Raw genomic sequence first — 18322 nt, 5'->3', positions numbered from 1 at the left:
AGGGGTACACCGGTTCAAACGGTATAAGATTTCCATACCGGTTTTTTACGCCGTAACAACGGGCGTTGCTCTTCTTACGTGTGTTGAGATTGAGTCATGGAGTAACCCACAACAAACACCTCAACAGCTTGTGACACGTAAACAATTTGTGACACTTATAATTGCACATTTATAAAAATGACCCTGTGGAACTGCATGCTGGGTACAGCTCACAACAAGAAGTAACTGTTGCTACATGAACACACGGAAGAAGAGCGATACAGCAATTGTGTTGCAGCAATAATGTCACATACGGAGATACCGTCAGAATCTTTCTAAAAACCGTCATATGGATTTTTGGCCGTATCGCCAGGCCATTCTGCCGGGGAACGATATGACCATCCAGGGAGAACATACTGTACATGAATAGCACGCAGGTTTGGCTGAGGTTTGTTTTTCTCTCTCTTCAATCAGAGGTGGTCGTTGCATGTGAAATATCTATGATATCCTCACCGCAACACCTTTGTGGTGAAATAAATTCAATTGTTTGCCGTGTCAATTTCATGGCAAAGTAGTCGCACTGTGTATTCACTGATGGTTATATAACAACCAGAAGATGAACATTTTACAGGCATTGTATGTCATCCATTTCCCCAACACCACTGAGAAATCCCCCAAACCACTGCACGCTGCCGACTGACTTACAGGCCGAACTTTGGAAGAGATTACCAGAGTAATCATCAAAATGTGGTTCCTCCAGGAATCAGTTATGAGAATGAATGGATTACATGAAAGTAATTCCGAGCTCAATATCAGAAGCCATCCCAAAGCAAAGAAAAACAGATTCTGATCTCATTCTGAGTCCGTGTCCTCCGGCTCTCTGTAGCGGTCTAAGTACCTGTGAGACTCTCCGATGCATAAACCACATTCGGTTTATAGCGCCGTCAAGGTCACAAGTTCACGTGGTTATTTGTGCCAGTCTCGCTCTCCACGCTCGCTGAAGTTTCCCCCGAATCCCGCAAGCAGTCCCTGGGTGTGTTTACACAACACATGAATACACAATCATATGTAGCGAGAAAGACACAAACAAAACACCAAATGTAATTCTAGCATCGCCATATTGTGTTTCAAAAAAAAAAAAAAAAAAACTGAGTTTCCACCCCGTGTTTCTCTTCCGACAGCGATGATGTACAGTCGCTGTGCAGCTGTCACTCTCCGCCCGGGGCGAGACCCCATCTCCTGGGAGGAAAGGTAACAGGCGGCTAATCAGGTCCCTCTGACATCTTCATAGCAAACGGGCGCACACACACACACCAGTCCATGCCCGGAAAAGCACAAAGACTCACAAAAACAGTGCAGATAAAAAGGATTAGGCCAGCAGACAACAGGAGAGAGGAAGGACATGCTGTGTGTGTGTGTGTGTGTGTGTGTGTGTGTGTGTGTGTGTCTTTCCCTATCTGTCTGCACATTCTAGATTACGTCTGTCTCCCTAACCTCGTGTACACAAACCTGCACTACGCACACTCTCCAATCTCTCCCTGCTTAACACGCAGCCACCCCCCCCCTGCGCCCCCGCCCCCCGCCTCGATCACTCCCCTGTGATTAACGGACGGGTAACGTCAAATTGCTTATTGACTTGAACAGAGGTTATTTATAACATCAATGTCTAATTCCCCTCAGGCCTCTGCGAGCAACATCTTTGTGACGGGTCCGTGCCGCAGCGTGTGCACCGGTTTTGGCAACAAAAGAAAGCATTTACTGCCCCGTGCCTGATTTCATTATTTCCTATTAAGCGTATGCACAGTGTGCCGCACACAATGGCGCCGCAATAAGGATCGACGCGTGAATTTTTATGACAGTAGAAGGCGACGGGGTAGATTTACAATTCAATTTTAAGCATTGAGGCGTCGGATGCATCCAACGCTGCTTCAATAAGCTTCAGTTATACAGTGGCCACATTGCTCAACATGCTCAACAGGTGGTGAAAGACACAAGCAGCCACTTTAATGCTATGGTGTGTTTGTGTCTACAGCCCCAGAGTATGTCATTTAACATTGTGTATAAAAACGGTAAAAACCCGTTACCGTCATGTTACTTTGGTTCACTTTCTTTGTAAATCTCACAGCCAGAGAACAGGTTTGACAGTATTACTTACAGTCTGAGAGAAGAAGCCGCATAACTTCGGGGACGGACCACATTTCAGTTAGTTGGACACCGTTTACAAAGGATTTAAGATTTAATACAGTTTCATTCAATAACATTTTGACTGAGACTTCTGTTTTGTGATCCGATTGAATAGTTGCTGTGTGATTTGAATGTGCTAAAACTGCAACGACAGCAGATATTGCATCACTTCGAACAAAAAGTATTGTAACGGCGGGCCAGAAAAGAATCAAGAGCCATACAACTGAAACAATACATGAATTAAGTATCACATTCTAGAATTAAATCCCTTAGAAAATGACTGTTGTTGAGGCTCATATCCAATTCACTGTGAGCACGAGACAGAACGATGAAATGCAACTGTTCTCCAAGTCTCCTTCTATTTTATTGCACTCTCTGCCACGTCAAATGGCCCCTTTGTAGCGTTTGTGAATATTTTATGAAGGAGGACTTCTTCACTTCTGTGCACAGACAAGCATCTGTAGGTCCTTTTGGGTGAATACACCCCAACAGACACAGAACAGGACCCCCGACATTCAACCAAATGTCAAACATAAAGAGCACATTGCAACACTTATGCCACCTACAAAAGTGCTTTACAATTGAACTTTTAGGGATATTGAAAGAAATTACCTTGTGCCCTTCATTTAGTGTGCTGTGATTGCTGCCAGCCCCCCCTATGAAATGCATCTCCGATACCTGATCGCAATGAGCTAATTGTAAGTCTGACACACTAACAGATGTTTTAGACATTTGTGACCATTCCAAACGAGTACTTTAACCTGTAATTTTAGAAAATACACTAACATTCCCCATCATTCATAAATGGTTATTATTAACATTTAAAGCTGGCCATTTACTTAAGTGTCAGCTTTTCAGCAAACCATACAATACTCCAAAATTGTTGGTCCAGCCTTGTCGTTGTTAAATCTTTAGCACAAGCAATTTAATTATAGAGTCAGGTTTCCAACATCCCGCATTTACACCACAATTTCCTCAAAAATGACCTTGTCTAGTTGCATTTTGCCATTAGCCCTTGAGCATACTGAAATTAAAATCCATTCGATATAACATTCATTTAAAATGAAAACACCTTGACAGGTGGATAATTGGAATAAACATTTGACAAATTGGCCGAGGGTTTACAACCAGTGTGCAAAGCTGCGTCGGCACACCTGCTGCTAACTAAGGTGAGATCAGCATCAGGCTGACATTAACCCAGCCGTGGCCACCCGATGCCTGGGCATACAGAGAGGGCAAACTGTTAGCCGTTTGCTTTTTCTTTGGAAGTAGCTTTGGTGACGGCAGAGAGGGAGGAAGGAGGAGAGATCTCTCTTCTTTGGCCTTCGGTGTCACACAGCCCGGCTGCCTCTTGCTTACCTGCCACCTCCTTCGCGCTCTGCAGCGAGGCTGCTCCGTCCCTGTGTCTGCTCCCTTCTTTGCTCATGCATAACAATAATCCACACAGAGGCACACGCACACACACACGTGTGCACACATAAAGTTCAACACTGACAACCAGTGGGCTAAACCTAGCATTTAGCTCAACAGCTGGGTTCACCACCAGCCACAATTACAACTATTAGCATGCTTAATTAACAGATTTGCTGGCAGCTCACGCAGGCTGAGCACAGTTCCCCCTCCGGTGCCAAAACCATCCCCCCCAGAGATCCCACTCCCACACGAACGTCTCACAAGGTGGGCATTTTTCAGAAAAGCTGGGAATGTAAAATCGTGCTGCATAGCTCGATATAACGCATATGATATCTGCCTTTCATTGTGTTATCACAGCAGCGGCTTTTGAGGCGATGTGCACGGCCCAAAACAGTTAACATGCAAACAAAATCTGCGTGAATAAAAACATCAAAGTGTTCCTCCGCATTGTGGCCCACTTGGGAGAGAAGCATTGGCAGCAAACTCAAGTGTGGCACATGTCCAAAGCCCTCGACTGTTGCCGAGTGGTGCCCGATAAAGACCCACTCTCTGGCAAGGTCAACATTTTTTTTTCGGAAAGTGGGACAACTTTTTTTTTTTTTTAGTCTCAAGGAACCGTCCAACATAAAATCGGGAGTTGTATGTCTAGAGGAAGAAACCGATGCAACACTGACTCACGTGAGTGGAAAGTGAAGGCAGGACAGCATTTCATCACTTGTTTAAATATGTCTAATGATGGCACCAATAAGAGATGAGTGAGGGGGGCAAAGGTCGTACTTTTTAGTATCTCTCTTGGTAAATGATGTCATCCGAACTTTACAGAAAAGTATTAAAAACTAAATATGAGAACTAGAAGAAGGGGGGGGGGGGGGGGGGGGACATAGGAAAGGTGTCATGGCTCAGTGGAGTACTTGGGGATGGGGATAGAACTTTATACAACAACAATGTAACGCTACAATGACGCTGGAGGAAGTGAAAAACACAATTAGATGTGGGCACTGGTGCACAGTCCTCCGGAGAGGCCGACTGGCTCCGCTAAAAATGTATCGTAGTGCTCAGCCTATTAAGATGTCATCTGTGCGAGCTCTGCAGGTTCAGGCTAAATACCCTCATGGCGTATTCTTCTGTGGGCACGTCAATCCACCCTGTCGCCGCGCCGCAGTAAATGACTCTTCAGTGGCTGTCTTTGGCTGCCTAGGATTCTTCATAAACATCTTGGCTTTTTAGACCTAATTAGGCTTGAGGGATTTTTCTAAAACAAAAAGGCGAGGGAGGGGGGCTTTCCACTCGCATCGGCCATTTTGAAGGAACCTGCTCCACGAATTGAGACGCAGACCCTTCCCCAATGCTCTTCCTCAGCTCTCGGACACGTCCTTGCTTTTACTCATCTGTTCATTAAGCCTGATTTTCTTGCACGCACTGAAATTGAAGTTGCAGCACTTGTTTGTGCTTGGAGGCCTTGGAGCAGATACGAAAACAAAAGGTTCTATCTTTCAAAACAGATCTTTTCAATATTTTGTGAGTCATATAGAATTCTGTCCTTGTCAATGCAATGCAACATACATAGCACTAGCATTTTATGATTCATCTACATTCTGAATTAAAATATTGCCAAGTTTCATGTGTATTAATCTCTCAATAGCTCATTCACTAAACGCAACCTCAAGTTAGCATCCAATTAGATTCCTGGCAGAGAAAATACTAGCAGGCTTATAACAGTTGTTGATTGACCTGCTCTGTATCCGGTTGCTGCCAACATTTCCCCCCCCACACACACGCGCACACACACCTACACACAGAGACATGTCCATGCAGTTACACACACGGTCAAGAACATGCATCAGACATGCCGTGCAGACAAGAGAACGCCGACCAGCTGACCTGAGACTTGCAGAGCTGGCGGTTACTCCAGGGAGAAGGATAATGGGATTTCTCCAGCCGCCTTTTTAATTACCACAGACCTTGGCTGTGAATAACTATTTATTCAGAGGGTCCATAAATCTGCATGCGTATTGTGAAAAAAGCCAGCCCTGGTCAGCAAGAACAATGGTCGGATGTGCCGCAAATGAAGAGCATCAGAAAGAAAGAAACGTGCTGGTGTGTTGGTTGTGAGTTTTGCAGTTAATTTAATTACCACCAAGCCTCAACTTAAACACAGACGCAATGACATGTATGAATTGGAATATTGCATTTTACGTTAGTTGTTATTTCCAACCTTCTGGAGAAAGATTCGAAAAAAACAGATTTTCGGCCAGAAATAGGAAAAAAAAACAGGTTGTTATCCAACGGTACGGGTGGCTGAAAATGTTTCCGATGACAAAACCATCGCCTTTGACTTTTACGTTGTTTGCCCATGCGCTTCACAGAGCGCCAAGGAGTCGCACGGCAAACACACCGCTGGGCTAAGGAAGTGGCTGACAAATGGAAAATAAAAACTTTGTCTGGTTACCTGCGAAAAAAAAACACCCAACATTTGTGGAGGAAATGTTGAAGCAAAATAAAGAAGGAAAGCCGGGATCCAACAGCACACTGACTGAACTAAAGACCAACATGCCACTGCCCCGAACTGGTTCATCTGTGTAGCTACATCGTTAAACTGTACAACAACGCAGATGAATAAGAATGGAACCCTCCCTCTCTCACACACACACATCCCCCTTTGCTCTGTGGGGCAGGCAACAGCTGTGTTTGGTACAAGTGGAAGAGCAGCTAATGAACCAAACAGAACGCTTGAAAATTCACATCTGCTGACACTCTCCAGCTGCTGCCAGCAGGCTGGCCCCTCGCAGGCCTCCCCAGACCAAGACCTAACGCCGGGGTAAACACCTGGGAGAGCCACGACGGACACACAAACGCACACAACCGCACGCGAACGGTGACACGCCAACTGTCTGCGCTCGCGCAAATGACTCGATACCTTTTGGTCACAAGCGGCGTTACCTCGTTACACCACGGAACACAACATCTACAGGCCGCTCGGAGCGATAGCGATGATACTCCGCTGTGTTCGTCAGTATGTGAGAGTGTTTTTAAAGCGACGTCAGAAAAAGGAAGCAGCCATGCAGCCCCCCTCCCCCCCGAACAAGACCGTTACATATTGTGCTACTGATCATAACGGAGGCGTAACGGAGACGTGATGGAAGCATGGCAGGGACCAGTGGTGTGAGGAAGCAGCCACAGTGTGAGGATATGCTCCTATGAAAAGGGCTCCCATGGGTGCCCGACGCTGCCCTACTCTGTGGCCTCATTTAGTGAGGGATGGCTCACCTGTCCAGAGACACCCGTAACACACAGTATATAAATATAAATATATCTATATAACAATATCTATATCTATATACACACATATATACAGTGCATCCGGAAAATATTCAAAAGCGCTTCACTTTTTCCACATTTTGTTATGTTACAGCCTTATTCCAAAATGGATTAAATTCATTATTTTCCTCAACATTCTACACACAACAACCCATAATGACAACGTGAATACTGTTTTTTGCAAATTTTTGCAAATCTGTTAAAAATAAAGAACGAAGATTTTGGAATAAGGCTGTAACATAACAAAATGTGTGAATACTTTCCGGATGCACTGTATATGTTTGCTCACACAGACAGGTCCCATATGTCTTCTTCATTCTCCATGTTTTATCTCTTCTTCCTTTGCACTCACTCACATTTAGTTCTCACAGAACACCCTTTGTCATCCTATCCCTTTTTTCCCCTATCTCTAAAATTTGCCCGGGATCTTAATGCGGTGAAAAATGGCTCGGCGGTTCGGATGGCGTTTGATAATAATTTTGTCGAGGCTCCTCTGGCAGCCGTTCAGCAGCGGTCCAATCAGCAGCTGGGGGTAATTAGCCACTATCGCTAGCTATTTTGGCTCAACCAACGGCGCTTCCCATGGCCCGGTCGCCCCGGAGTAGAACTTATTGGATTGTCGAGATAAACGAGGGCTGGCAAATGAGTGAGAAAGAGAAAGATGATAGGAGTTCAAGGATGTAGAGAAGAAAAAGAAAATGTTGCTTAAGCGACAAAGTAAGCTGATGGGTGATGACTAATGTGAAATTGATTACATTTACCCAACCCATTAGTAGCATTTTTTTGGGATTGATTAAACAGCACACAATAGCCTTTCCTTTTCCCCCCCAAACTGATTTGGCAGCATTGGAGATAATAGCAAAGGGACCCACCGTGGATCGTTTGGGACCCGGCTGCAGGGAAATAAAACTTTACTTATATTATTTCCGTTTATTGATTAGCAGTGTAAAGAGGTTTTATTTTGAAAGATTAGCAGATTCTCTCCCAATTAAATCAGTCTGTGCCTCCCGACACATGTCGAGACGCTGTCCGTCACGTGAATCAAGCCCACAGGCTGAAAGGAGCCAAAAAACTAACTTTGGATAGATTCTTTGCAAAGGAGAAATTAATGAAATATTAGCAGGGATTTTGGAAAATATTAAGCCTGGCACTTCATTCTGCCAGCTGGTCACCTGTCTTTGCTTTCAAAACCAACTCCAAAGGTGGATGCCAGGTGAATCGATCATGCCCTCTTCTTGGAAGTATGTTTGATATATAAATCCCTCCCAGTTTTCTGGAATGAAATCTAGTCGAATCGTCGCCACAAACGCACTGCAACCCAAAACTAAATTACGGAGTAGAGTTGACCGCTCTCCAGATGCCCCTAGATTGTGCATTTTACATTTGGTTTTATTATATTTTGCTGGCCTGTGTAAATATTGTCTTACATGGAACTGGTATGTGTGGTAAAAAAGGTAAAAAATGGGGGGGGGGGGCACTGCGCCAGAGGACTGCGGCATGATTTAGCTGTGCACCAATAAAGGTGCTGATTGTTGCTGACCATAGAGGGAAAAATATGATGGAATAACTGTGATTAAAAAAAAGAGTGGCCTCATGAAAACAGAAGGCAATTACAGAGAACAGAAAGCCTCGTCAAGGACAAGCAGCGAGCGATAACACGTAGAACAGTCTTTTGTCCCCCATTGATTAATTCCAGGTCCTCCGCGCTGTAGAGCGGGTACTGTGTCAGCAGCATTCCTTACATTTATGGCACTTCCACCACGGTTGTAAGAAGCTGTCCTCAATAGAGAGGCGCGGCGTTGTGGGATTAAAATAACATCTTGGCCATCAGAGGCGTTTGTTAGTCTATTTCCCATCCTTCATTGTAATGGATGTATTGCATCTTTGACACGTTGCATATCTTGAAACCCGTGTGTGCGTACTGGACGGAGCAAATGTCTGAAATGTTTACGTAAATAAATTGTTACATAAAGTGTAGATAAAATGAAATCTAGGATTTTTTTTCTGAACCTTTTTTGCATGTTCAAAATATTTCCTCAAAACTACTGTTCACCACTTGTTGCGTTTGTTTACACTGCAAAGCCAAAAGTAATTCTTGACATTTAGTGGTCAAATGAACACCATCGGTGATCTAACCGCGTGCCGATTGTGATCGTGCTGCACGCGCGTTCCACTTCGACTCGACGGCAGCTGTCGCGGCTCTAACATCCCAGGCAGTGTCTGATTTCCATCACGGCGCTCCACAGCCTGATGAAAGCCTACAGCACGAGGGAACAGAAACTACATTATATTCACATGTCGCTAAAGTGTCAGGAAGATTTCATCTATTTTGAACATTATGTTTTTGCCAGTATTTCAGCCTTTGATTTCATTCAGTTCCACATTTTTTCCGTGCAGAGTTTTGTTTTTTGCTTGGGAGGAAAGCGATCACAGAAGGGACTGATCAACCTTAAGGCTCTCAGAAGCCCATGTTCTAGCGTCCAACATGAAGCGTACCCACGCGCTCGCGTTGAATAAAAGGCGCCGTTTTACCTCAGAGCTTGAAAGTAATCCCTCAGCTCTACGCCCGACACTTTGACTACTTTTTGCTGCAGATTTCCCAGCAACATTTCTCATCGATCAGTAGAAAAACCCAACGTGCTCGATGGCCTCCAAAGGCTGCTGCTTTTTGAACCGTCGGGTCAAATGCTCAACATCAATTGTTAAGGGTATAAAGATTTATCCGGCAAATGCAACACGTTTTACAATATTTCCAAGCATAATGTGACATTTGACAGACAGGTGTGTCGACTGGCTGATTCAAAAGGAGGTGAATGACATGAATTTTGGTTCAACTAGAATCCTTGTGACGCCTACACACAACAATCCTTCTGCACATCGGAGGTGGAAAGTTTGTTTTTGTGTGTACTCACAGGACGTTTTTTTTTTTTTTTAAATCGCAGAAGATAAAAGAAAGAACAGAAAGAAGCGGCTAACCACTGTGCGATTTGCAATTTGTGTAATGACCTTGACGCGTCAAATAGGCATTCATCAGAGAGAATGAGACTCCTCCGCTCGCAGTGCGCAGGGTTTTTTCTGAAAAGAAATTCATATTCATATTTCTTAAGTTGCAGCTCTCTGACAAAGAAATATATACTGACAAAACAGATTCAGATCAGACAGCTGGAAACTGTATTTATTTAAATCACTGCAATTCACCTTGACCTTCGCCTACGATTATTATATAATATAAATTATTAATTTTTGATTCTTTGTAGACAATCCGGAACTTCCTCTCTATAAATACCCTTTTGTTCCTCTTTTTTGTTGCGTCCGCCTACTATGAACCTTCACTTGCATAGAACATGCTGTGATATAGAGACATTGACTGCTGTTTGGCATTTTGGAAGCAGATTTTGGGGTAGAAAACATTTCATTAACATTTAATTTGCATTGATCATTGCAGCTTTTGTATATTTAATTCATTTTTAATGAAGGGTGGGTACAGTTGATTAAGTAATTTAATCAACAACACATTAATTAATGAAGTTTGGAGAAATTTTTGGACTTTTTCAGTTTTTCGATCATTGAAAAAGAAAAAAGAATAAAATTTAATTGAAAAAACATGTTTTACTCACAATTACCACAATAAAACAGGCCTACTACAGGCCCCCAAACATATCTGATATGAAATGTAGGTTCAATTGTAGTTAAATGTGTAGCTTATGCAAACCGGTTTAATACAAAACTCTTACTTAATTTTAATGTTTAAAAAGAATCATGATTTGGCTTAAAACTGAATCCGACACAGGACGCGAGATGCTGACCACTGCAAGAGTCTCTCAATCTACAATTAATTGGGTCGCACTGTAAACGCATTAAAGCATTTAGAATAACGCATTTACAAACATGTAAATCCAAAAGGAAGCAATCCTGCTGTGCTCAGATCTCGTGAAGCGGTTGAAGTACAAACACTAGAGGGGGGGAAAATAAAAACAACAACAACATGAAATGGGAGTGGGTCGTGACTGATTGTTTTTGAGTAATAGCTCCACACACTGTGTTAGATCCTCCAGGCCCGCTGCACTGCATCTGGCCAGAGACAAAGCTAATCGCGGAGGACGGCGGCGTGAGGGATCGCAGCGGATGGGTTCCGCCGCGGGGCAGCGAGGCTCACGCCGGGTGTGATGTTTGTGTGCGGTAACGTGTGCGTGCTCCGCTTCCATCATGAGCTCGGCGCGGGGGGTCATCGCACAAACATCACAGGGACTTACCTCAAACTCTGTATATCTGGGGCTTTTTTCTGTGTAAGTGGCCGGATGCATCGGGGTCTGCAAGCTCTGCTTTAAAAGTTGAAGACCACCCAAAGCTGTGATTGCTTCCCCGAGCAGAAAATATGCTTTTTTTCAAATGTTCTGTGCCTGACTGTTTATGAGACAAACGACGTTAGTCATCCTCCAGAGTTGCCGTTATCACTAAAGTTTAATGTTATTCCGAATGAAGTGGCCAACATTGTCTCATCTTTTTACGTATATTTATTTACGAACATTATCTATGTGAGCTGGCAAGATGACGGGTTCGTTGCACGCTGTACTTTTGGTATTTTGTATGGAGGGCTGACGGCAGCCTCCAAAAAGCCCTGTCTGAATTGCAGGGCTCGGAAATTGGAATAGACCCAAGCTATTTTAATTCAATCATGTCTTTTTTCCCCCTCCTTCCTTTTCCGCCACCATGCTTCTCTTTTACCTCACCATCAATACGTCTTTCATTTCTCAGGAAGTGTTTGGATTTTTAGAGAGCTCCTGGGATAATGGCTCGGGATTCAATTCACTCCTGGCTCATTTAACACAGCGAGGAGCTAAAGAAGCTTGCCACATTTTGACCTACATGATACAGTGGGAAAGAAGGCTCTGCGTGGACTTCGCCCATATCACTGCTTCTATGATGAAGGATAGAGACAAGAGCTTCCGAGCGTCCGCGGTGAGTGAGTGCCGAGCGAGGTTGCACTGCGGCGCACCGACGCGGTTTTAGAAGAATGGGATGTCGGCGGGGTAGTCATTTGCCAACTTTATAACCACGGGGAGGCATTGTCAAACACCGGGGAGAATGGTGAGTACGTTGTAGGTGAGAGAGAGAAAATGGGCAGCCGGTCGGGTCCTGCGTATTTGGGAAAACGGGGAAAGCAGTGGAGGATGTGAATAACAAATTAATCAAAATTGGGAGCAAGATAGCGATGGATGAGAGGCCCAACGGACAGAGTTCAAAAAGAAAAAAAGCCAATCTCGGAGCAGTGGGCTGTGAGTCCCATCTATTATGTGAGGACTGACAAGTTACCAGCAGTCAGAGCAGGAGCTGCACTTAATAAATCAAAGCTGACAACTCCTCCTTGGCCCTATCTCAAGTACAGCTTTCCCACTTCCCCTTCCCAAGCCTCCATTAAGCTTCACCTTCTGTGGATACAAGTTCCCCGCTGCCCGCCTTCCAAGGGCTTTGCAACTTCTTTTTTTTATTTCCCTGGTTGTTCCCAAAAGAAACATGCATTCCATAGCGGATGTAGACTGTGGCAATGTCAGTCATACGGTCTCACGCTTTGAACCTCGAGACGATTACGGCATATTTTAGGCAAATCACTTAAACGCTGTCAGCCAACAGGGCAGAATATGTAAATCAATGAATTTAATTTAAAAATAATGACAGTGATATAAGTGACATTTATTTCAGTTCACATTTTTAATGATTGACTGACACAGAATAATTGTCATGTAATAATTACATGGAATTAAGAATATGCCTCTGGGCAATTATGTAGCCTTATCTACCAAACTTTGCAACCTACGGGTTAAATACCTGAAGGTCAAATCGCTTGTTACAGGAATTACGGCTGGGCTCAACAAATGGATTAACTGCCATTATTTAGTTCTTGTTATTTAGCAGCATTTGTTTCTAAGGAAGGCGGGGCTCCAGAAGACTTATGCTTTAATCAAAAGAAGAGTGTGCTTCCAACAGTAACAAGATTTTCTTTCCTTACCTCTTTCGTTGTTTGTATCCAGTCAGAAATCATTCAAAGGGTGATCAATTAGCACCTGCCAGAAAGGCAGAATGTTTTAACTAGTCCTGTGCGCTGCAGCACAACATTTTCAGCAATTAAGACTCTTGCTTGCACTAAGTGGAAAGGGCTCCTTAGGGAACAGGTACACAAACACAGAGGAGGGAAGCAATCACTGGTGCAGATGTTTCAACTGTAGAGCCTGCTGCGATCAATTCTAATCAAGTGTCTAAAGATTGGATGCCAGCCTTGGTATTTCTTTGTTTTCACTACATTTTCAGGTCCCAATAACGCGGCTGTTGCTTTGACTTTGCCGTCAGTCGCAAAGTTGTAAGACTGCTCTTTGGCTAAAATCATTTTGGTAGGACTTGAATGGGGTTCAGACTGTATAAGCGGAACAAAAATGGGTAGAAAACCATTCCCTTATTCAGAAATTAAAAGGTTTCATTTATTTATCTTTGCTAAACTAATTAAATATTGCAAAACGCATCATGTTCAGTGATGAATTATTGACAAAAGGTCATTTTCTGTGAAAAAATGTGTTTTTTTTCCCCAGCAGCTTATTATTTATTTCCTGCATTTCAGATCCTTCATCTCTGTGTCACATGTGGAGAAGATTTTGTCACCAGACACCTTTCTTCAAGGTAATGGAAAGGTTAGTTGCTTTTAAACTATCGCTACGATGCTGCGTTAAAAGTACCTGCGGAATGTCCGTCCGGCAGGAAAAAATGGGATGTTTCTAGATAACACATAGTTTTTGCCCCATAGCATTTAGAGACCCCGACCCGTGCTGACATACGGTATGAACTGTACACCTGCTGTTTCCTGATAGAGGGAAAGGAGATTTTAAACACACAACAGCCCCCAGAGTCATAATGGAAGCAAAGAGGCAAAGCTACTGTTTCCTTATCACAACAGATGCCGGTGGGATCACATGAGCACAGTCGTAATCTGGAAATCGTGTTTGATTTGATAAGTAAAAATACCACAGAAATAAAGAATTTAAAGTAGACCGTTGAAGGGCACGTGAAAATATATGTGGCAATCGAGTCATTTTAGTAGATGCCACTGAATAAACAAAGGCACACATGCAGTCATGCTAAAGGACACTGGCGTAAGACATTGGTTTTGTATCTCTCTCTAACAGACACACACACACTCACAATCCCAAACACACGAGACCAATGCACAGTTCCGCTGACGCGTTCTGTTGTGCCGTTAATGATCACACAACATGCACAAACCATCCGTCAATTTCTCCAAACATAAAGATTGAATGTGCACCGTTGCTTACGAACTCATTTGTTTTCCCTAATTCATTACTGTAAGCGTGAAAGTCATTGCCGGGCCATCAAAATAACCCTGAGGAAACAATGAAACGTGTCCCTAGAACCCCTATCTTGCACATTGAGAAGGCTGCAAAGTCTATAGCTGTTTTTCTGAACAGATTGGTGCTCTAATTTAGCGATGACCTCTCTGGCAGTATAATTCGGCAGCGTGCAGCAACATGCCCACACGACCATTTTAACCCATTTTTGGGGGTTTAGTATTAAGCCTAATACAACGTGATGTAAAAAGCGTGCGTTTGAAAATAATTGCGTGTTCTTAATGTACTATTAGAAGTTGTACATCTAACTCTTGCCATTAGGACTAATTTTTGAAACACTACACGAGTTAAACGAGCACCTTGGCCCCGGACCAAATGCGAACACAGGTTTGTCCCCCGAACACAGACCCCGATCCAAGTCATTCGTAACGTGAGACAAAAAAAAAGCAACAAATTGCTCTCGTCAAAGGAACAAATAATTACCAGACTCAAAGGCCCCCGAAATAGACTCCTCCTAATTTGCAGCTTTGGGTAGTATATGACTACTACGCTCTTCCCAAATTATTATTGCTCATCTCTAGCACTCCAACCCCGTTCTCGGGAGGCACTACTTGCTATGCATTCGCTCTGGAGGAAACGGTATTTGAAGCTGGATGGGACCTTTCCCATGTGTGTTTGTCCCTCCACTACATATGGTATTAACTTCTTCCCTGCTTTAAGTAATTGGTGTTCCTGTCCCTCGGCCTTGAAGGCGACGGGTTAGGGGGCTCAAAGGGCCTGGGGAAGGAATAGAGGTAATGGTTCACCAGCAGCAGGTATGCCTTCACACAGCATTTCTGATGAGGTCCCACGAGCTCCGTGCATCTGGTGCTTTAGATAAGCATACCTCCGATGCCACTGGGAAAAGTAGCGGAAAATATAGCAAGATGGATCTTCTCCCCACCTTCCCTATTTCAGAATGACATGAAAAGAAAATTTCTCCCAGAATAATACATGGAAATCATGGAGGCTTTTCTGCGTTGCCAGCACCAGAGCTCATCAACACATGATGTTGTGGTCATTTGGGACCAGCCGGAGAGGCCAGGACTGGCACGTTCTTAATCCCATTTTTTATCACACCATTTCGTTTTTTTTTTAATCTTTGGTAGACCCACATCTCCCCTCTGAATTTAACTTTCAGACATTATTCAATGGCAAATAGTGTAAAAGGGGTGTAAATCTTAGACAGATTCTTCTCAGTCAACAATCAACAACAAATAAAGGTGCTAGAGTCTGAGTGTATCTACCCTCACAGATCCGAATCGGAATCCAGAAAAGTAACAATTCATCTTTGTCTGGTTTGATTCTCCCCCCCCCCGAGGCCGTGTGACAGACAGATGGCTGCTGAGACCGTACTAGTTGGATGTGCTGCCTGCTTCCTCCCTAAAGTCACTGTGTTTGATGTTGGAAGGCCAACACTTCCAAAATAATAACAGGCCCACAGTCTAGCTCATGCATTATGAAGACAGGGAAATAAAACAGCTGCAGAACAGCTGAAACAATAATAACATTAGCTATGGCAAGAAATTAAAAACAGTGACTTTAGCCTTAGTTAGTGTTCAAACTGCTCACTGGAGCTTTTTCTAAAATTCTCCTTTAGGCTCACTGCCCGCCAGAATCAGCCAACTGCATCTCAGTATTGCCAAGATGACACATTGACCCTTGAGAATGTCTGAGTACCAGCACGGCAGTTATTATATCCGTTGAATGAAGTTAAGCTGTTTAATATTCAGCAAGCTTCGTCAAGTTAAAAAAAAAGGACAACGATGGCCACTGAAGTTGTGTATAAATTGACCTAATATTTAATCACGTTCCATAAAATAAAAAAGCAATTTATTTCGGATTATTCCTATTTCAAATATGTGTCAGTGTCAGCAGTCGGGCTGCTGTGAGTGTTCTCCGCCAGCACATCGTGTATTTAGTTGTGTGTGCACATGTGTGTGTGTGTGTGTCTTTACATGCATAATCTTTGCACGCGCCCATCGCTCTAGTATTTTTTGCACTCATTCATGAATGATTGCACCAAGTCAATGAAATAAAATAAAAGTATTCTCCATATTATAACTATTTCATAACTAATGCCGTCATTGACTGCTTGGCTCCCCGCTACACAAGTGATGGACATCTGCTTCTGGAACACAGCATGAAGATACAGCACGGGGGGACATGAGTGAACTTGTGTCTAGCTGCACGGAGACGCTGCAGACAGCTGCGCTGATTAAAACGAGAGCGGGGCTCTGTTGTGTGAGACGAGCGTTAATCAGCATCTAGACGCTCGCCGTCTAGTTATGTGGTTCATATTCATGCGATGAACTTTACAGGATTAGTTGTTGCAGACACACCTGGTGGGGGATCGGCACTGTGCTCCTCTTCCCGTTGTCCTCGCAGCCGGCCTGCTATGTGTATCGACCCTCGGACGACATGCACTTGTGTTTGTGCGCAAATACGAGGCTCTCGGCAAACGCAATTCTGCAGTGCGAGCGTGGATCTGTGGTCCAGATATGGTTGAATGGCTGCAGGGGGCAGAGGCGGGGGGGGGGGGCGACTCCCTCTCCTGCCAGCCCTATTTTTCACAGCTATGTTAAGTACAAGGTCAAGCCAACTACCTGAGAAAAGCAGCGGATTCCAGCAAAAAAAACAAAGCAGCCCTTTGCCAGTTAATATTGATTTTCCAATTTTCCTGCATACTGCGGTTTGGTTACGTGCTTTATATCTCCGTTTCTTTTTTCAGCTTTTAGGGTAAAATAATACGTTTTTTTCCCGACACGCACCTTAATCCTCAACCGACGAGCAAAGGTCGTGCAAAAAACTACACGTTTTAGCATGAATTATGGAGCGCAGTGAATTTAAATCATTCAGTAAGACAAACTAAGAAAAGGTCAGCGTCGTCATCCCTCCAGGTCCCGTTCCCCTCCGTGTGACTTTGCCACTGTTCCCGAGTAAATGTCTGACTTAATTAAACCACGGCTGAGGCGCCTCTCGTGTGAACACCTGTACGATCGTAAATCCCGTTGAACTCTGCTGGCGCGAGCAGAGCAAGGGGAGCCAAGGAGAGGGAGGTTTCTGTGGATGTAGGTGAGGGGGTGTTTCCGACGGGGACTATTTTTACTCTTCTCCCGCCGCCTCTGCGTGGCAACACCCTTGACCCGCTCGCCGCCGATCCGTCATGGCGGCCCGAGTGACGGTCGCGGCGCATCTCTTAACCTTCTTTTAATCAACCTGTCCCTCTGCGTCACCTTAAACATAAGAAGCGGCATAGACGGGCGGACGGGGGAGGGGGGCATTTGTCTTTGCATTACTGGCGGACTGCCTCTCCTTGAGAAGCTCACCAGATTCATCAGTGTGATAAAGCGGTGTGTGTACTCCTTAACAGGAAGCCTTGGGAGGGAAAGGAGAGGAAGAAAAGCAGGGACAGAAGGAAAGAAACCAAAATGATATGGGTGGAATAAAGGAGGAGTCTACCAGTGGTGAATACCCGTGTGTGTGTGTGTGTGTGTGCGTATGTGTGTGTTGCTTCCAATCAGTAGTTGTGTGCAGTGAATGAATAAGTGTTCAACGTAAGTGTGTAGAAGAGATTTTCTCAAAAACGCAAAACAAACCTGTTTTTTGATGATGATCTGGAGAAGAAAAACAAAAGGCGGCAGTTTGGCACAATGAGTCTAATTTTATTTCCTATATAAGTATATATACGATACAATAGGGAACGTCACTGGGGCTTATCATAAGCAAAGAGCAACTTCAATGGCTTGTTTCAGACCATTGCAGTTGTTGTAAAGGAATAACGATTTCATTTATTTTTATGTGCTGCCCGCGTCCTCAGCAGTACATTGATTTGCTGCCGGGCTGCGACTGCTGCTTGCCTCTCCGAACAATCGGCATGCTGACCGAAATATACTGTACTTGTGGATACGTAACCCATACAACCACACTTGCATCAATCCAAACTACGCCATTTTAAGGTCAATGTTTGTCATTAGCCATGCTATAGTCACTTATACTCATCACAGCACATCTCGTTACCTCTCACAAAAGGCTCC

The 18322-nt window shown here is 44.1% G+C and overlaps 1 protein-coding gene across 15 annotated transcripts in view; it reads right to left on the bottom strand.

Moving 5' to 3' along the window:
• Positions 1 to 18322, bottom strand: part of kirrel3b (kirre like nephrin family adhesion molecule 3b) — a 129318-nt gene that overhangs the window by 82687 nt on the left and 28309 nt on the right. The window lies entirely within an intron of this gene.

The sequence above is a fragment of the Gasterosteus aculeatus genome, chromosome 1 (assembly GCF_964276395.1).
Source record: "Gasterosteus aculeatus chromosome 1, fGasAcu3.hap1.1, whole genome shotgun sequence".
Lineage (NCBI taxonomy): Eukaryota > Metazoa > Chordata > Actinopteri > Perciformes > Gasterosteidae > Gasterosteus > Gasterosteus aculeatus.
The sequence above is the reverse complement of the archived record's forward strand: the minus strand, read 5'-3'. Positions and strand labels throughout refer to the sequence as shown.